General features: G+C 39.2%; 1 long non-coding RNA gene across 1 annotated transcript in view; it reads right to left on the bottom strand.

Moving 5' to 3' along the window:
• Nucleotides 1-7,431: 7,431 nt before the first annotated feature.
• LOC145407859 (uncharacterized) overlaps nucleotides 7,432-21,357 on the bottom strand; it is a 75,767-nt gene continuing 61,841 nt past the window's right edge. Inside the window, exon 2 of the long non-coding RNA XR_013898802.1 lies at nucleotides 7,432-8,127. This is a non-coding gene — a long non-coding RNA (uncharacterized LOC145407859). The remainder of the gene's footprint in view (nucleotides 8,128-21,357) is intronic.

Here is a 21,357-nt window from a genome sequence, read left to right as displayed (position 1 = left end):
GAGAAAAATACGTAGGTAGCAGAAAGTCGTCACGTACACAATCGATGGGAGGTTATTGAAATAAATATTCACAAAAGAAAACAGAACACTAAGCTGTATTCATATGCAAACAATAAAACAATGTATACATCTGAAAATAACACAACTTATGTGTAGTTCGCTGAGTTCAGGTCTCTGTTTAAAGCTCACTATTTTCGTATTTTGACACTTTATTCTGGCTACATATTGCAATTTCGTACCATTGCACATTGCTTTTGTAATCATTTACATACTCAGCTTAACTCTCACCTTGAGAGGGTTAAATGCAGGGCTAGTACAAACAGTAAACACAGTCACTTCAGTCAGGGTTGCTGGATGAGGCACTACACGGTCAGCTGACTGCCGCTGCCTGACGTGATCTGTACCTGTCCACACAGTACTGAGTCTGGTGACGGCGGCAGTTTCAAAAGAGCAACCGGCGTTGTGACTCAGTAAATTTCATTTTTGTGGAATGAATATGTCACACAAAAGTTGATGAAAGTGGATTTTTGGTCAAGGTGCTGAAGGTTAACGAACATTATTCTCTCTCTCTCTCTCTCTCTCTCTCTCTCTCTCTCTCTCTCAAATATAATCTATAGACCATTGGGCCACCACAACTTAAGTCCCCAGGACCCCAGTGGGCCCTCAGTTACCAGTGGGCCCTAGGCCAATGGCCTATGTTGCCTATTAGAAAATCCGGCCCTGTATGAAAAGAATTAGCATAGAAGTAGCGCTAATTTACGTAGGTAAATCATATCATGTCATTATTTTTTCACCTCTGAATTTATTTTATCCCCCTTTATAGTACTTCTCACATTACATTCTGGCCTTTTCCATGTTAGACATTTGCTTTCACAGTAGTACACAATTTACAGTAAGCCTTATCCTAATATATATATATATATATAGAGAGAGAGAGAGAGAGAGAGAGAGAGAGAGAGAGAGTGAGAGAGAGAGAGAGAGAGAGAGAGTGTTGCCTCCCTCACACCACTCTTGCATTCACGAATCTGTCTGCGCTCTCCCTCCCCAACACTCACTTTCTGCTGCCCTAACCATCCCCACACCACTACTTCCTGCCACAGAACACATAGAAGGAACATACCTGTGGAACAGTCGCGATGTGCCGTCTGTCCCAGTCCCACGTGGCGATATCTTTTCCTTCCCCAGCCAGGAAAATATGCCACCATGTACAGCTTCCTCGTCCTCATCCTCATCTGATGGTATGTGTTGCTGCCTAGAAGCAGCACGTGGTGCAGGCTGGCCGTCCCCTCCCCTCCTATATATTATATATTTGACCTTCCTTGGGGAAGGGACCTCCTCATCACTGCTGCTGGTAACCTCCTCAGGCTGCATGTAATTGACATCGAGGGTGTCGTCGTCCAGTGGGGAATCACTATCCCCTGTAAAGGTATCCAGGGCGACTTGTATCCCCTCGTCTGACAGCCCACGATGCGCCATGTCTGACCTGGGTGACTGCTGACAGGTAAGTGGAGGATCACAGGGTCAGGTGGGGTTAATCTGGGTCTAGGGGATTATCCACCTACCGGCGAGTAGGTGAGGCTTGCGTAGGTGGGCGAAACAAAAATCAGGCGCGAATTTTGAAAAATGTGAAAATTATGCAACTTGCAATGTTGCCGCATTAATTCACGTCGCCGGGACATGAGTGCACATCATGTGCAGACGTTAATTCACGTCGCCGGGACGGCGCGGGTTAAAGTTGAAGATGACAGAGTCTATTCTTACGACGAATTTTGAGCTAGCCTTCTGCTTTCCCTCGAATCTTATTTCGGTCATTAATGCTTTAATAATCTTATTTTGTGCAATCTAAAGTAATACAAAGTCTCTACATCATGGTGAGATTTATTTGGTTCCCATCCTCGATGACCACGGTCTTCTACTAGTGTTAATAATCTGTTTTAAAACATACCATATTCCCAAGTCTGCCAATGTTGACCATCGATGTTTACACCCTGACACAGACGCTCCAGGCCTCCTTTTTGGCTGTTGCTGACACGCAACGTTTGTGTGCAGAGCAGTCTGGCCTAGGCTAGCTTCTAGGGCAGGACTGCTTTTGACCAGTCTGTACCGGTCTAAATGTCTCGCCAGAACAGCAATGAGACCGGTCTAAACCGGTCGATACCGGTCTAGAAGCCTCAAAAAACGGGGCATAAGTCCCTAGGAAAAGAGTCATTTTTAAAATGTGTTACCACAGAGCTCAATGGGGGTGGAGACACCTCTCTTTATACACAGAAAAATTACCCCTTTATATTGAAAATTGTGTATATTATGAAGATGAAGCAGTTTGTGTCTCACTTGGACCTTATTAACATATGAGGAGAGGTGTGTGTGTGTGTGTGTGTGTGTGTGTGTGTGTGTCTGTGTGTGTACTATGTTGCCAGGTGAGAGACGAGGGATGGGAGGAAAAATAAACATCATTCCCCCATGCCCTTCTTCTTCCGTTACATGCCACCCCCCCCCCCTTGCAGCTCTTCCTCCAAGTTAAAGAGAAAAAAAATAGATGATGGTAGTGGAGGTGGAGATCAATCATAATAATTCTTAGTTTTTATCCTCTTCCTCCTCCTAATCATCGTCACCACCATCATCATCATCATCATCATATCATCATCATCACAACCATTATCATTATCATTACCACCATCCTCTTCCTCTTCATCATCATCATGATCACAACTACATCTTTCACAGGGACGAAATGTGTATTGGACCCACCATCCAGCTTGACCCAACAGACGGGACCTCCATCCCCCCCAGCCACCGGAACTAGACCTGCTCCCACCATGAAACGGTTCAAGACCACGGTATTGACACTCCTAGGCTCCAGAGGGAACGAAATGGCGGCAGCTGGAATAAAAATGGCGTCAGCGGGAACATAAGACCTAGAGCTGTTCCGAACGTGAAACTACTACTACTGCCAAAGAGTATAGAGAAAGATAAGAGGGGACAGTGGCACAAGTCTCTATGGGAAAAAGTGTAACTCCGGGAACGGTGGCGCTGCCCGACGGCGGGCGTGGAAACTGTGGTAGGAGTCGTTTGTGCTGGCTCACACCACACCAGTGTTTAAGGCAAATGTTAGCACTTATGTGGGTTGTAACAATATCTTAAGTTCCATTATAGCCTATATACCGGTATATATAAAATGATGCACTAACTAGGGAATCTTACTAAAGGTTCTGCAGGAAAAAATTAGTAAATAAATATAAATGTGAGTTGCGCTCGTCACTGACAGCTCATACCTCACGACTTGACACACTGGCCTTTGACTGTGGTTTACATCTTCATTTAAAACTCCTGGCACTAAATCAAGTGTCATTCAAAAGGATGAGGCTTAGGGAGTAAATAAATATCAGACCAAGCTATTAAGAAATCGAAACTCTCCACTGCACATAAGTAATAACAATATTGTATCTGGAGCAGCATTAATATGATTTTAAGAAAATAACTGTTCTGTCTGCATATATAGCTATGAATACAGAGGGAATATATCTATGTTCCCCAGTTTTACATCCTAACTTAACCTACCCTAACCTATTCTTTTAACCTAACATTTTAAACTAACCTATCCTAAACTAACCTAACCTATCCTAAACTAACCTAACCTAACCTATCCTTGCCAGCATAGGGATGACCCCCAGAGAGAGAGAGAGAGAGAGAGAGAGAGAGAGAGAGAGAGAGAGAGAAATGATAAAGAAGAGGGAGAAAGGAAGGGTTACCAGTAAATTACTGGAAAAGAAATATATATTAGTGATGAATATATACCGGTAGTTGAAGATTATCTCTTGGTTCAAATTATTCTCTTAAATATTTCAACCTCTCCATGTTAACAATCATGGAATAATGATAATCTCAATGTCAATACTAATCAAAGCACTTTTCCTGCATATGAGGAATTTTTTTACTAACAATGTATTTTTTTACAACAGGAAAAAAAATAACTGCAACTTTTTGGAGGAGGGATGTAATGCCAAACCTTATAAATGTATATACAAGATTGGTGGCTTTAAACCAATGGTTTAAACAAAGCATTTTTTTTTTTAACCAAATTCTCTCTCTCTCTCCTACAACTAAATTTGAAAAATTCTTAATTGCAAAGGTAAAAGAGGTCTTCCATGCATATGAGACAAGTGTAGCCGACTGATAAAAGTTGATAAAAGCATGTGAGACAAATGTAGCTGGCTGATAAAAGCATTTGAGACAAATGTAGCTGGCTGATAAAAGCACGTGAGACAAATGTAGCTGGCTGATAAAAGCATGTGAGACAATGTAGTTTGCTGATTAAAGCATGTGAGACAAATGAAGTTGGCTGATAAAAGCATGAGACAAATGTAGCTGGCTGATAAAAGCTGATAAAAATATGTGAAACAAGTGTAGCTGCCTGATAAAAGCTTGCCTTTAGACTAAGTCAGGAACTGTATTTTCACTTTTTTATGTCCGAGTTCATGACTGGTTGTCATTGAAGTGCACAGCACAAAAAAAAAAAAAAAAAAATATTCAAAGCAGAGACTCGGATGTTCTCCCCAGCTCTGCCTTCCTCTCCTTGACCTCTAAGTTAACAACACTCATTAACCATAGTAGTCTATACATAAAACACTGAGAAATTACATAGCATGAGCAACAACAACAAAAAAAAGAGCCTGATAACCTAGAACAAAGCTCAGTAACCACTTGTAGTGTCTAGATAAATCACGGTCAATTAAATACCAAAGCAACAATGAGAGAATAACCAACCAGAAAACATTTCTGATAATTTCATCAGCGTGAAGTTAGTTTAGATAAGATATGATTGTCAATATATCACTCACTTTTCCTTGTCCCTTGGGAATCGAAAAAAAAGATAATCCCGGCCTTTATTGCCTAGAATTTCTGCAGTTAATAGCAGCACAGACCTAACTGCCCAGCATGTTGTTTACATTCTCCAGCTCTGTTTCCGCGCCTGCCGGTTGGGGCGCCACTGTCACCCAGAGTTACACAGGGATGGTGCGACTGTCCCCTCTTATCTTTCTCTATACTCTTTGGTAATAGTAGCTTCTCGAGTCAGTCTTTGAATCACAATCCTCTCTCATATGTGTATCTCACCATTCATGTATTCGTCCCTCTCATGTTTGGTCTCGCTCTTTACCTCGCACTTGAACTCCCTCTAGTCGGTTTCATTCTCCACCCCACTCTCTCTCATATATCGCTCCACTCCATCCCTGTATCTCACCCGTAGGTTTCCCCCTACCCCTCACTTACATTTTTCTAGTCAGTTTCATTCCCCATCCTCTCACACACCTCTCCACCTCATCCTTGCATCTCATCCTCAGGTTTCCCCTACCCCTCACATACACTCTCCTTGTCAGTCTCTTATTCGGTATCATTGCAGTTAATAAATCTACACTTTTTCGCACAGGGCAACAACCTCAAAGTGAACAAACACTGGGGAAATTCTCACTACCCCGCCACCATTTTCCCTTCGAGTGATTTGTGGGGGTGAGGTTGGTGGTAGTGGGGGAGGGAGAGAGGAAAGGAATGTGTGTGTGTGTGTGTGTGTGTGTGTGTGTGTGTGTGTGTGTGTGTGTGTGTGTGTGGAGAGAGAGAGAGAGAGAGAGAGAGAGAGAGAGACTAAGCTTCTACCTCTCTCTCTCTCTCACTCTCTCCTCACTATACACTTGTAGGGTCATGTATGTACATCCATCCATACATACATAAATACATAAACAGATAGTTATAGATAGATAACAGATAATAGATAGATAGATTTATAGACAGGTGGATAGCTATATAGATAACTATTTTGATATTGCATCAGCCGAGGGTTTGAGACAAAAACTGCTTCTCCATAATTAAGCACAATTTCAGTATGTGGTTATAGTTAAACAATTTGAAAAACATATTGCTTATTTAAAAAAATATATTGGATTTCCTACTACTGTTTGCCTTCCTCTATACTCCATTGTGTATTATACCATTTTCACTTTAATTTGGCCTAAAATTGCCATCTCCCCATCTTGAATTCTAAGCTGTTACAAGAGATTAACACTAGGATATGATGCCAGTCATGAAGAAGTGCTATGGAAGGAATGTAGAGTATGAAATAAACAAAATAACCAAAAAATCTGGGCCAAATTAGAGTAAAACGAGTATAATTTGCTTACTTGCTCATCATTACCAGACACATCATGGGTATGCGGCTGTGTGATGTGTCCGGCTCAGGGAAGATGGACGCCCATGCCCTGCATAATCCCGGGTCACCCTTAGGCAGGGTGTAGCACCAGTTAGCCCACCAAAATGGTAGTAGTTGTATGGTTACCATCGTCCAGGGAGGTACTACCATGGCAGTGACATGGTAGCTGGTCATGCAGAAACCTACCAGGCCGGGAACGTCAATCACATTTACGAAGTAGTCAAAATCTGGGCTGACACTACTGGTCATACATATCCTATACACAGCTCGTCCTCCTGGGAGTATGCCTCCTTCATTTTACCTGCACCTCGCCTTGCGTAAGGACCTTGTTCCTACCCTGGCCAGGAGCTGTCTGCCACATGAAGGTGATGCTAGATTGTGGTCGATGGGTCTGCTAGGCCACACAGACAGCATCATCATCTATACACCACTACCATTACTACTGAGGGGGGGAAGCAGGGAGGGAGCGGGGGAGTGGGGAAGGAAGGAATGGATGGTGTAATACGAGAAATATATATAAAAAAAGGGTATAGGAAAAATCTCAGCAAGATCAGCAAAAACTAGCATTCTCTTTCTCTCTCATGAACGACGTAGGCTGTCTCGAAACAGTTACTCTTTAGAGAATCTTTATACTACTTATTCCCTCGTATGTTATGTATATTTTTTAAATACCTTCATAAGTTCCGTTAATAATATTAAGAAGAAAACTGGGGTGTACTGTGTACATTAAATTGCTAAGGAAGAGGTGTTACGGAATGTCCACAAATACCGTTCTTTCTCTTCTCCTCAATATCCTCCATCATCACCGCCACTACCATTACTACTATCATTCTCCTCTTCCCCCTCATCATCATCATCACCGTCATCATCATCATCATCATCTTTCCTGTATGTCAAATGAGGAACTGTCGCCCTCAGTCAGTCTCCTCCCTGTCCTATGGCCTACAGCCTTTTAAACTCTGCCAGACAGCTTGAAAGGAGCAAGGGGGCTGTTGCTGTCTGGATTTTTCTGTCTATACACCAGACAATAATACCCACACCAGATCACACCACCACACAGGATAATACCACACCAGTCGATAATACCCACACCTCACCAACACACAGGATAATACCACACCAATCAATAACAGCGACACCAAACCACCACACAGGATAATGATACATGGTATTTCAATCTCTGAACAATATATTTGGTGAGAGAGAGAGAGAGAGAGAGAGAGAGAGAGAGAGAGAGAGAGAGAGAGAGAGAGAGAGAGAGAGAGAGAGAGAGAGAGGCACTTTTTTTTTTTTTATTTTTTACCTTTTCATGTAATCCAGGAGGGAATTTTGGAACGAGAGGGGAAGGGGAGATATAGCCCTCATTAACCCCTTCAAATTGCTAGTCACGAAGAAGTGCTATGGGAGGGATGTAGAGCCGTAGCATTGTCTTATTCTGCCACTTAGCTACGTGAAATAAGCTGCAAAAGGACACAAATCTGGGCCAAGCTAATGTGAAGGGACTCTAATTGTCATTGTTTTTGTTGCTGAGGGTTTCTTGTTATGTCTTTTGTTGATTCTTTTTTACTTTGTTTTTGTAGTTGTTGTGGTGGTATTGCTCTTGCTCTTTGTTCTTGTTTATTTGTCATTCTTGTTCTATTATTATTGTTTTTGTTGGTGTTCTTGTCGTTCTTGTTTAGGATAATGGAGCCGAGTTCTTGCTTACGACTGCCATACTGCGCGACGACCACTGGGGGCTTCACGACGACCTTTACCACTACTCACACTGCCGATGCTGGGGTCACCTCGAGTCGTACTGGTCGTCTTCGTTGTCGTTGTGGTCGTGATGGGCTCCCCGGACGACCAATTCCTCCTGAAGATGCAAGCATAGCAGTAACACACGCCGCCTATTACATTGCAGCAGGGATCACACCGGGAGTCGCTGTCACCTGTTGTGGGTTTGGAAGTAAAAATAATAATAGTAATGATGATAATAGTAGTGATGGTGATAATAGCAATAGTGATAATGGTAAGAGTAACAGATAATAATAGTAGCGATAATAATAACAGAGGTAATCGTAATAATAATAGCAGTAGTGATAATAATAATAGTAGTGATAATGACAGTAGTAGTGATAATGATGAAGTAGCGGTGATAATACTAATAGTCGTAGTGATGACAATAGCAGTAGTGATAATAATAGTAATAGTGATGATAATAATAACAGTAGTAGTAGTAGTAGTGATAATAATAGTAGTAGCAGTAGCAGTAGTAGTGATAATAACAATAGATGACAATAGTAGTAGTAATAATAATAACAGCAGTAGCGATAATAGTAGTCATAATGATAATAGCGATAATAGTAGTAGTGATGATAATAGTTGTAGTGATAATAATAATAGCAGTAGTGATGATAACAAGAGTAGTGGTGATAATAATAACAGTAGTGATGATAACAGTAGTAATGATAATGATAATAGTAGTGATGATAGTAGTAGTGATAGTGACAATGATATTAATAATGATAATACTAATAACAATTGTAGTGATAATAATAATGATAATAGTAATAGTAATAATAATGATAATGATAACAGCAGTAATAACAAGCCTTTACCAAAGACGTATCCCCATCATGCACTAATAGTTATGACAATTTCATATATATAAAGGGGCATAAACTAGGACTCGCACACTATCTATATCTGTCCACGCCCCGGAAGGGCTCGGAGATTGGTAGGCTATTGTGTTCACTGTTTGTTTGTCTGTCTGTCTGTTAACAACTTCACGTGAAAACTAAAGGTGCGATTTTGACTAATAGTGATGGTGGGCTACGACCTTCTGATCGTCTAATATTTGGGACAATTGGGTCAATGCCCAAGCTGTTGACAAAAAAAAAAAAAAAAAAAAAAAAAAATTCGCCCTAACTCTTTTCAAATTTGACACATCGACAAGAAACCAAAACCTAAAGGTGTATCTTTCAAATTTGCATCCTATAAAATGCTTCATTACATCAGGGGGTCAACCCCCAGTTAGCGCTAGGAGGGTCCATGTCAGGTGGGTCGGGCCCAAAATTTCAAATGGGCTAAAAATCGTCAATTTTCACCCGATTTACTCCAAATTTTATGTGACATCTTTTACTAGATAACCTGTTGTGTTTATACATCAGCACTAAAATGACTGCAGGGCATGGATTTGCTGTGCCTTGGCACCGCTTCTTTATCTTTAAGACGTTAAGATAATCCAGCAAGTAGTTTCCAAGATACAGCTATTTACAGATTAGTTTCCTTGTTTGGATATAGCTCATAAAATACAATGTGGCAATTTCATTAATAAGGACATAAACCAGGGCTTATACTCCATCTTTATGGTATGAAGAGAATCCAGCAACAAGTTTCCAAAATATAACACTAGTAAGCGCTTAGAGAGCGCATACCTCCACCAATGCCATTGCCATTAACCCGCGGCGTCCCGGGGACGTACTTCCACGTCCTCACGTTTTGTCACAGCTAATCACGGGGACGTACTTCAACGTCCTGCAATTGCAAGGTTCATAATTTCCACAATTTTCAATTTTCGCGAGTCATTTTTGGTACGTATACACTTGACACCTTCCTCAACAAGATGCCAGGCAGAGACAATGCCTTACCAAGCATGACCTCCCCCCCCCTGCATGCCATTGTCTCAGCAATTCACCTGTTATCAGTGACCTGGCCAGTATAGCCATGTCATGCCACGGTACGAAATTCAGGGCCAGAGTGATTCCCCAATCAATGACAATGTGGAGGACAAACTTTACATAGCATTAGAGGAAGAAACAGTTAGAAATGATGATCAGGTAATGTGGCAAAAAAAGGTCAGGTATTAGTGAGTGAAACAATGCTTATAATGCCTATATTACTGCTTGAAAACCAATATACTCTTGTACTACATATAAATTCGTAACAGTAAATAAATAAATATCGTTTATGAGTGGTGTGAAATAGTTATCCTCCCATAGAACTCGTTTTCTTTGGTGCCAGCCTGATAGAAAACCCAGTAAGGTAAGAAGGCTCTCCTACCTGTAATGAGTATGTTAAACCTCAGGTGAGCGATTTCTCTATGAATTTTCGATGTTTCTCACCAAAAGCGAAAGTTTTAGCAAAAAAAAAAAGGGTCGAAAAATGGTGGGGATTGGGGGGTACCAGTGGTCAAAAAGTGGTCGGGACGGGGCGGGTTAAAAAGAATCCGGCTCCGGATCGTTATCAGTGGATATAGGATCCGGATCCGCTCCCATATGTAATCAGTTCCTTTTTGGTCCATGGCCCATCTATACATAAAATTTCGTTGAAATTCATTGCGAACTTTTGGAGATACTGTGCGGGATACTCTGGATTTGGATCCGCCCCAAAATTTAATAATTCTTCCTGGGTCCATGGCAACCCATCCACAAAAATTCATCAAAATCCTTGCATAATTTTTTCAGTAATCCGGCTAACAGACACACAGACAACCAACCAACCAACACGGAGTAAAACATAACCTCCTTGGCGGAGGTAACAATGTCATAAAAGACTTTGTAGTAACTTGTAGAGTAGTTTTGTTGTTTAGTTGTCACTCGATTTCTTGTAGTAGGAATTAAAGATGAATACAGTGAGTTGATCTTAATTTATTATCTTCAGAGAAATCTAAGTTGAGCAGGGTATGTCTTACAGAGACAATATAATAAGTAAGTCTAATTGAGCCCCTCCTTCATGTTCACTCTCTCCACTACCTGTCGGTTCTAATGTGAGCCTCCTTCTGCCTCTCTGCTTCCTAAATTCTGGTGAAACAGGGGTTGTGTCACGTGTGTTACACTCTGGTTGGAAAGTTCCAGAAACCTGTGTGTGAGTATGTGTGTATGTCACTAGGCTTTGTTCAACTGCTATCTCGCTGACTCACTACCTACATCATCCCCTGACTTTGCTACTTCCTACGTATCATCAACATTTCTTCAGTTAACTTGCGAGATTATTTCCCTTTCCCAGGCTTGCATGGAGCTGTCTATCTATCCATTTATCTATCTATTATGATTTGTAATTATAATATGGACACAACATTGCTCGGCCACGCCGCTGAAGGTCCTCCGACAGCAATCATCATTGACATATGCTAATCAATTTGTACATAATATTGATTATAATATTGTATACATATAATATTCATAGTAAATTGCAATGATCCAGTAATATTACATTTTAAACAAGTTGTATACATATTTGAATAAATGCACTAAAGATAAACTATTTAATTGTACTACAGTATGTACGTGGGTTATTGTAGTGAAATGCATACATGCAAGAGGGAAAAAAAAAAAAATTTAAAACTAAGATTATGGTAAGAGTTATTAATATTTCATTTAAAGTTATTAGTACTGGTATGCCATACTTCTATATCATGGGTCATTCTTTATTGTATATATATATATATATATATATATATATATATATATATATATATATATATATATATATATATATATATATATATATATATATATATATATATATATATATATATATATATATATATATATATATATATATATATATATATAATATATATAAAATATGTACACTTCATTCAGGGGGGTTAACTTGGATGTTAACTTTCCCCCCACTAAATACTGACTCCAAATTTGCAATTCTTGCATGCATTCTGTGCATTGCGAACAGCAGTACTGCAAATACAATGCAGAAGATTATAAAGACAGTAGGTGCTGGGCTATACACATAATATGGGTTGAACATACTCAAACTCAAATCTTCCCAGGGCTTCATTGTTTCATTGATCTGGTGCATAGCTTCAAACTTAGGTGAAGTCAACTTAATACTTGTGCTCATGTTTAAGTCCATATCAGGCAGTGGATGGAAATGTTTGTATGATTGAGGATGGCGTAGTGATTGATGGTGGATAAAGTAGACATGGCAGGTGTAAATATCACACAGTAGTCTGGTGCTATGTATAATCCTGAGGCTGAAGTATGAGATGGTAGTATATCTGGACATACTATGTAAACTGATGTGTTATGAGTGAAATAAAAAAACTGTGAGTGTCCGATGCATTGACGGTGTACAAGTTTATCTTGAGCAAAAGTGAAGTCGCAATGATTATGATTATTGTCATTTCTGATGATAGCCATTTCACAAGGGACTGTATCAGTAGGCTGGAACGTGAAAATGTACGCAGGAGAAAGATGAACAGCATGTAAGAATGTGCGGCACTTTTGTTCAATCGTTGATTCACTTGCGAAAGTGACAGTGTTCCGTCTCTTGGAGACCATGATGAATTCGGTGTCTGTGTTGATGTTGATGATGACCAAAGTGTTGTTATTTTTAGAGGGGAAGGGGTGAATTTGATATACTGTGAACATGTCTTCAGTTATGAATGGTACATGAACTACTACTGATGTTGGTGTTAGTGTTGCTTCTAAATATGGATAATATTGCATGAATTCCCTACTGCGGAACAAAGGCTTCAATTTATGTTTATGTATGCCTTGACTAATTATCTGACGTAGCTCATGAACTGGGAGTAAGTCAATTGTGATCTTGTCATCACCAGCATTCGAAATTCCTTGCATAAGTGCCCTGTAACGATCTCTAGTGTTGTCAAATTGTAGTAGAATCGTGTCTATATGTTCTGTGATGATGGAGAAATGTTGGAAAAGTGTAATGTTTCCTTCCATTTCATTTATTTTATCTACACTCTCGAGAGCTATGTTTTCTGCCTTTTTCAGATTTTTCACAGTTGTCTTCATTGCTGAGTTCTGTCCTGTGATGAATTTATCTTGGTATGTTAGTATCTGAGTTATTTTATTAAATTTGTTGTTTATTTCTTTAAGGTCATCCTCTGTAGCCAATCCAAAGACGTTCCCAAGAACTGCGCCACCCAGGTCAAACAAACAGCGCTCTTCGCGAGTACGTATGATGTTCCTGTCACTCAATACCTCCATTCCATAAGATGGGAGATCTTGGATCATGATGAGCATAGTTGATTTTGCCTGTTCTAGTTTCCATTTCACTAACTTCACTATTTCATTCACTTCCTTTGTGTTATGTGCTTGTGAAACATAGCTTCCTATCATGAAGTCCAGGGTTCACATAGGCTTCGCGAGATTGTCTAGATAAGAAGGTAATTCATACAAGTAATCTAGACTTATTTCGGTACTCATGACGTCCTTTACGATTGAAGTCGTGGCCGTTGGAGCTATGAGGCATCCTTGTCGTAATATATGTTGGGGGTCTAAATGCGCATATCCTCTTGTTATGTAGAGGAGAATCCATAGCATAAGTCCCTTCATCGTAACCTACCGAAAAAAAATCTATTAATTTCCTAATATGGTCATGCTGTGGTCGATGATAGTGATGATATGCGTTACGGTTGATTGTTATTTCATTTATAGAAGGAGTTTAAATCGATATTTAATTCTCGTAAATGTTGTACTGTAGGTTTTATTGGAACAGTTGCACCTATGTTTGATTGTTTGGTATATGATCTTAATTTCTTTTTGTAATCATTGTTGTTTTCTTGCTTGGTTTCTTGAGGTACGTTCGCCGGTTCAGTTGTATCCGAAGCTGAATAAATATTGGATAATTCCCTTGAAACTCGTTTTAAATGGTCAATATGAACTTGTTTCTCTTCGCTAGTGTACAGTGACTTAATTAAAACTTTTTTTTTTTTATGCCAGGGAGAAGGAACCAAAGGCCATGAGCCCGCAGTAACAGTTCCCTCCAAAAGAAAAAAAAAAAAAATAGAGAGCTAAATTCAAGATCCGATCATTTTGAGCTGCCTGGACACACTGCGTTTGAAAGACTTTTATGTTAATTACTCTGTATGGGCCCTCAAATTTTGGGGATAATTTATTGTCTCTCGTATGAATGATACCATAAACAATGTCTCCTAAGCTGATAGGTGAATCTCTTGCCTTCTTGTTAAATGCCTCCGTCATTTCTTCCTTGGACATCGTTAATTGTTTTTTGACTCTTTTGTGTATGTCCTGGAATTCACGTAAACGGAGTTTAGAGTAATCATCGTAATTGTATATTCACAGACTGTCACCTTCTAGGAGCCCATATGGTAGTTTTTTATCTGTCCCATATATAATGAATATGGTGTGTCACCTATGGATTTATTTATAGATCCATTAATTGAGGCTTCTACTCTGGGAATCCAATCATCCCAGCTTGCATAATTTTCACTGAGAATGTGTCGCAGCAAATCTAATATTTTTTTGTTTTGTCTCTCTACTAACCCATTCGATGCTGGGTGATAGGCTAAAACGTTAACCTTTTTGATGTTGTATTGTTTACATATTTCTTGTAAGATCTCAGAATTAAATTCTCCTCCATTATCACTTCTTAGTACCTATGGGGTAGTAGAGCGACGTATCACATTATCTGTTATTGCCTTTGCTACTGTCTCTGCTGTCTTATCTTTAATTGGAGCTAAAATGACATAACGGGAAAAATGATCCGTTGTTACGAGTAGGTATAGGTTATTATTGTATGATAATGGCATCTTGAGTAAATCAACAGCGACAACGTCCCATAGTTGATGTGGTACAGGGTAATTACCCATCGGTGTTGGTGTGATTGGGTATCCTTTGTGTTTTGCACATGATTCGCATCTGTCTATATAATTGTTTATATCTTTTCGTAATGGGCTTGTTTGAATGTCTTATCCTTTGCAGGATGTCCTGCATGTGGGCTATCGTGTATCGTTCGTAATACGTTGGGTATCATGTCATTAGGTACTACCAACTGGTTAGTATTTCTTTGGCGTTTTGGTTGTTTAGAGTTAATCTTGCATAATGTATTATTGACCATTGTGAATTATTCGAGTGGTACATGCAGTTTGGGTAATTGTATGTCATCTCCACTTTCTAACTTGTATATAACTTTAGACCATATTGCGTCAAGTCTTTGTGCTTTTGCGATATCCTCGTGGTTTGGGATATTACCTTTGAGATCTAATGCCGTGACCTGAATTGTGTTCGGGTTCCTAGATAATGCGTCAGCTACTATGTTCATTTTACCTTGTATATAATGAATTAGTACATTGTAGTTTTAAACTGTACATTTCCATCTTGCTCTCCTCCCAGAAAGGAATTTTTCTTTAAACATACCCACTAGTGGTTTATGGTCGGTGAATAAGTGGATTTCTTAACCATATACCAAATCTCGAAACTTTTGTCATGCAAAAACTACTGCAAGTGCCTCTAAGTCAGTAGTGCAATAATTTTTCTCTGCACCCCTTGTTTGTCTGCTGGCAAATGCAATTGGTTGATTTTTTCCTCTTTTATCTTCCTGCATCAGCACAGCCCCTAATCCTTTAACTGATGCGTCTGTACAAATAGGAAATGATTTTGTGTAATTTGGATATGCTAAACAAGGTGCATTTATTAGTTTAATTTGAAGATTGTTTAATGCCCTTTTTTGTTCTTCTTCCCATTGGAATATAGCATCTTTTTTGAGTAGTTGGAATAGAGGAAAGGCTATATGAGAGAATTGTGGTACGAATGACCTATAGTACCCAGCCAGACCTAAAAATTGACTAACTTCGTCAGTTGTTCTGGGTTCGGAAAAATCTCACTGCCTGTATATTGTCATCAGTGGTGTGAATACCATTAGAACTTAATTTGTGGCCTAAGAAATTTATTTCCTTAAAGCAAAATTTGCATTTAGAAAGCTTAATTTTAAAAACCAGCATCACCAAGCTTTTGTAAGAGTAAGTCTAATTTCCTGAGATGATCCTTAATATTCTTCATTGCAATTATAATATCGTCTAGGTAAACAAATAATCCTTGTCCTAAAATTCCGGACAATACGTAATTCATAAGACGCTGGAATGTGCCTGGGGCTGTCCTCAGTCCCATCGGCATCCTTGTATATTGGTAATGGCCTCTGTTTGTGGAAAAGGCAGTGTATTTACGTGACTCCTCCGACACCTTGTATCTGAAAATAGCTGTTTAGGAGATCGATGGTTGAGAATATGTTATTCTCAGGTCCAATATTCTGTAGAACGTCGCTTAGCAATGGCATGGGAAATCGGTCGGGAATTGTGTGATTGTTTAGTTTACGGTAATCTACTACCACACGCATTTCTCCATTTCGTTTGGGCACGAAGAATAATGGGGCATTCCACGGGGAGACTGAAGGCTCAATAATTCCAAGTTTTAACATTTCATCGACGTACTGATTTGCAGTGTACGTTGGGAGTGTGGGATGCGGTCAGCTGGTACGAAAATTGGTGGTGTTTCTGGGTGCACATTAATCATGTGACTAATCAGGTTAGTACACCCTAATTGTTCTCCGGGTAATGCTACGGTGTCCCTGTGTGTTTCCAGCAGGGTTAACAAATCATTTCCTTCACCAAATTCACCTGAGTGAATGAAATTCTCTTATATGCTTTCTCTATCCGTAGATTTTATCTCACTTGTCACTCTAGCTCTAACTATTTCCTTCACAGGGGCCGGACATTTTTCAGTATTAGCTATGCAAGTCACCTTTTTCAACTGAACTTCCTCATTCATGTGATGAATTATATCTGAGTTTGCCCTTCGTCGTTCATCTGACATAATGTGTTTTCTACTGACAATCCCTTTACTTTACATAATTCTTCTAAGATAAGAACAGCACTATTACGTAATTTGCTCTTTATGGTAACTTTCATGTAGGAATTAGGTGGTATAACTAAATCATTGGTGAGATGGGCTGGAAAAACTGATAAATCAGTACTGTTATCTGGGTCACTAATTCTGGAGGATGGGGCTGCTGGTGGGAGTGGATCTATACACTCATCTGTTTGTGTATGTTTGTTTAAGCCTTTAATATTACCAATTCTTTTTGGTTCTCTTTTACTAATCGGTGAGGGCTCTGATGGTATTTCCTCTATGAATTCATTGTCAAAGTCTATTCCATTCATTTGTGGGAGTATAGTTATGTTCTCTGCTCTCATGGATCTTAAGCCCAGTAACATATGAGCTTTAATTGCTAAGTTTTCAACGATATGGAAAAATGCAGAGAATGGTCTTGTAGTCTCTGTGAAACTGATATTTAACCTTATCATACCTTTCACTGTAATTTGTTTTCCATCAACCGTATATAAATCTAAATCAGCTTCTTCTAGAAAAATTACTTTCTTCTTAATTTTAAGAATTCTATTTATTTCTTCATGTGTTATTAAGTTCACTGGAGAGCCTGTATCTAAAAATAAGGAAACGTTTTGATCCTCACATACAGCTGGTATCAAGATACACTCATTTCCCAACATGCCTCCTATGTGAATTTTAGACTTGTTTTTCTTTACGTTTGTTCGTTTTTTGTCATGACTTGGTCTTCCCCCGATTTGAACATAGACACAATTTTTTCTACTGTTTTGCAGTCACTGGTCCAGTGCCCTTGGTATCTATGATGCCTACAGTAAGGACCAAATCCTTGTGTCTTTTGTCTATCCTCTTTTGCTTTGATAAAGCATTCATACCTTGTGTGTCCTGGTTTTGCACAATAATGACATAGAATGGACCTATCTCTTGACTGTGACCTACGAGGTGACTTCCCATAAGTAGTGTTGTTTATAGCGCGAGACCTGCTCGGGCTGCGTGAAAACTTATGAAACTGCCTGTAGCCTGGTGCTTGTGATCGAACCCTCGTCAAGTTTGGTTGTTTGCTCTGCCTGCTTTCAGGTCGCGAGAGATTTTGTTCTCTGTTTGGGGTCGGTGTAGATGTTTTCACAGCTGATACTGTCTCATGTACTCTCATTATACTAGAGTGTGTGGGTGAGTCGACCATACCTGCTTTACTGCACTGCATTTCTCCCTCGTTCATTAAGTCTAGTAAGCACATACCTAGGGTGTAAGCGATCGTCTTGGCGATCTTAAGGGTCCTATCAGGTAATTTACACAAGGCAGCTACATAACCAATGATGTCCACGATGAGGTGTGGGGACATCTTTCCATCATCTGTTATCCAATTTGAGTTTTCCAAAGTAACTAACATGTTCTTTTGATTGTGGAGACTATAGCAGATATTTCACTGAGCACATGGTTTGTAGTGTTCTCCCTTACAAGATCTACAATCTTATGTAATTCTGGAATTATACCTGACAAGAAGTTCATGCCTCCAGAAAATTTCTTCAATAATGCAATTTTATATTCATCATATGTCCTAACCTTGAGGAACTTGTCAGATCTCAATAAATTGCTTGCTGGACATCTTTCCTGGCTTATGCAAGATGAAAAAATGGCAATTTTCTCTCGTTCATCGAGTATATGGCACTTAGTCAACATTTTCTCGCACTGACTGAGTAATGAAATGACATCAATGTGATCATTTTCTGTGCCAGAGAATTTTGTGGCAGTTTTATCTTTATGGTAAGTGTACACATGAGGTGGGGATGTTAGATCCGCAGTATGTGTTTCGTGATTCATTTTCACTGTTTTCTGTTAATTTAACTTGGACTTGTTTATCGTTGTGTGAGGGAATGGTGGAATATATTCGACCGGAACGGTGAACCCTGTTAAGTGTATTGGCATATGTGTGCAAGTCAGCGACAGTGTCCTCACTTGCTACATCAGAGGGGGTTTCGCACTCATCATCTGGAACTGACGTATTTGCTTCATGGTCTTTAATTTGTAGTAAGGTTTATACAAGGGGTGTGTTGCCTTGGTGCTCTCCTAATTGTGAATCTTTTGTTGGAGCTAATTGTGTTTCATCTGGTAATAACGTGGGTGGTGGCAAAAATATTCCTGTCATAAGATATGGTGATATGAAATACGCCTTTTGTTTAGTTATGTCCTAGCTAAATAGATGAGTAAATGAGTTGTAATAAATGATAGTGAGTGTATAAGTGTATATATGGAAATAAGTAAAGAAGTTGAATATACCTAATTTTAGCACTGAGAAGAAAATGAGTAAGTATAATTTCACCCACTTGATACAGATCGGAGAGGCGTGTCGATGCAACTGTCGATCTCGGAAGAAAAATGCAGGGTTGATTGAAGATCTCTTGATAATTCTAGTGCTGTATTGATGGACGATATTACTCCGGAAAATCCATGGCCTTGTGCTTGTGGTGGTTAACAGCAGTCACAGGCAAACCTCAGCATAGAACATCGAATTTCCAACTCAATACTGTGGAAATAAATGAGTATGAGTAGGAGCTATGTGAATAATGAATAATGAGTAGTGGATGAGAAGTGCCTGGTTTCAGTCACACGTTGCTTGGCATGGCCCTAAGTCAGCAGACTCGTGTTGCGATGTCATCTCAGCACATTGTGACGTCGGCTTCCCACACTGGTAGCTGTGGTGAATAGTGAGTAGTGATGTGTAACCTGGGTGAAGAAAGGTGAGTAAGTAGCATTATAATTGTGGCTCTAGTGTTTTGCTGCCTGTCTTGACCTCTGCGTCAGCGATGGAGGTAGGCGGGAGAGAGTGGTGGGGGTTTGTGTGCTTGTTGCTTTGGTCTTTCCTCTTCCTTACTTGCTTTGTTTTTTATTCTTCTTGCTGGTTCTTGAATTTACGTGAAGATTATAGAGTTGTTTTGTAGACTTGTAGGCTATTTGGATTGTAGGCTGTATTTTGTAGGAATTCACTGTAGAACTAAAGCTAACCTTGTAGAGTCTCACCTGCATTTGTAGAATTTCGCTTTTGATTCGGAGACGATGTCCGTAGTTTCGTTGGCCACCAAATAATGTCATAAAAGACTGTAGTAACTTGTAGAGAAGTTTTGTTGTTTAGTTGTCACTCTCGATTTCTTGTAGTAGGAATTAAAGACGAATACAGTGAGTTGATCTTAATTTAATATCTTCAGAGAAATCTAAGTTGAGCAGGTTATGTCTTTCAGAGACAATATAATAAGTAAGTCTAGTTGAGCCCCTCTTACTTGTTCACTCTCTCCACTACCTGTCGGTTCTAATGCTAGCCTCCTTTTCCCTCTCTGCTTCCTAAATTCTGGTGAAACAGGGGTCGTGTCACGTGTGTTACACTGTGGATGGAAAGTTCCAGAAACCTGTGTGTGAGTATGTGTGTATGTCACTAGGCTTTGTTTGCCTGCTATCCACGGTGACACAATACCTACATCATCCCCTGACTTTGCTATATCCTGTGTATTGTCAACATTTCCTCAGTTAACTTGCAAGATCATTTCCCTTTCTCAGGCTTGCATGGAGCTGTCTATCTATCTATTTATCTATCTATCTATTATGATTTGTAATTATAACATGGACTCATAACATTGCTCGGCCACCCCGATGAAGGTCCTCCGACAGCAATCATCATTGACATATGCTAATCAATTAGTACATAATATTGATTATAATATTGTATACATATAATATTCATAGTAAATTGCAATGATCCAGTAATATTACATTTTAAACAAGTTGTATACATATTTGAATAAATGCACTAAAGATAAACTGTTTAATTGTACTACAGTATGTACGTGGGTTATTGTGGTGAAATGCATACATGCAAGAGGAAAAAAAAATATTTTAAATTAAGATTATTGTAAGAGTTGTTAATAATTCATTTCAGGTTAATGGTACTGGTATGCCATACTTCTATATCATGGGTCATTCTTTTTTGCATATATATATATATATATATATATATATATATATATATATATATATATATATATATATATATATATATATATATATATATATACAAAATATGTACACTTCATTCAGGGGGGTTAACTTGGATGTTAACTCTCCTCCCACTAAATACTGACTCCAAATTTGCAATTCTTGCATGCATTCTGTGCATTGCGAACAGCAGTACTGCAAATACAATGGAGAAGATTATAAAGACAGTAGGTGCTAGGCTATACACATAATATGGGTTGAACATACTCAAACTCAAATCTTCCCAGGGCTTCATTGTTTCATTGATCTGGTGCATAGTTTCAAACTTAGGTGAAGTCAACTTAATACTTGTGCTCATGTTTAAGTCCATATCAGGCAGTGGGTGGAAATGTTTGTGTGTATGATTGAGGATGGCGTAGTGATTGATGGTGGGTAAAGTTGACATGGCTGGTGTAAATACCACACAGTCGTCTGGTGTTATGTATAATCCTGAGGCTGAAGTATGAGATGGTGGTATATCTGGACAGACTATGTAAACTGATGTGTTATGAGTGAAATAAAAAAACT

Source organism: Coenobita brevimanus, chromosome 74 (assembly GCF_032717465.1).
Source record: "Coenobita brevimanus isolate Jiangsu-jjx chromosome 74, ASM3271746v2, whole genome shotgun sequence".
NCBI classification, from domain to species: domain Eukaryota; kingdom Metazoa; phylum Arthropoda; class Malacostraca; order Decapoda; family Coenobitidae; genus Coenobita; species Coenobita brevimanus.
Note: the sequence above shows the minus strand (reverse complement) of the source record. Positions and strands in the feature narration are given on the sequence as shown.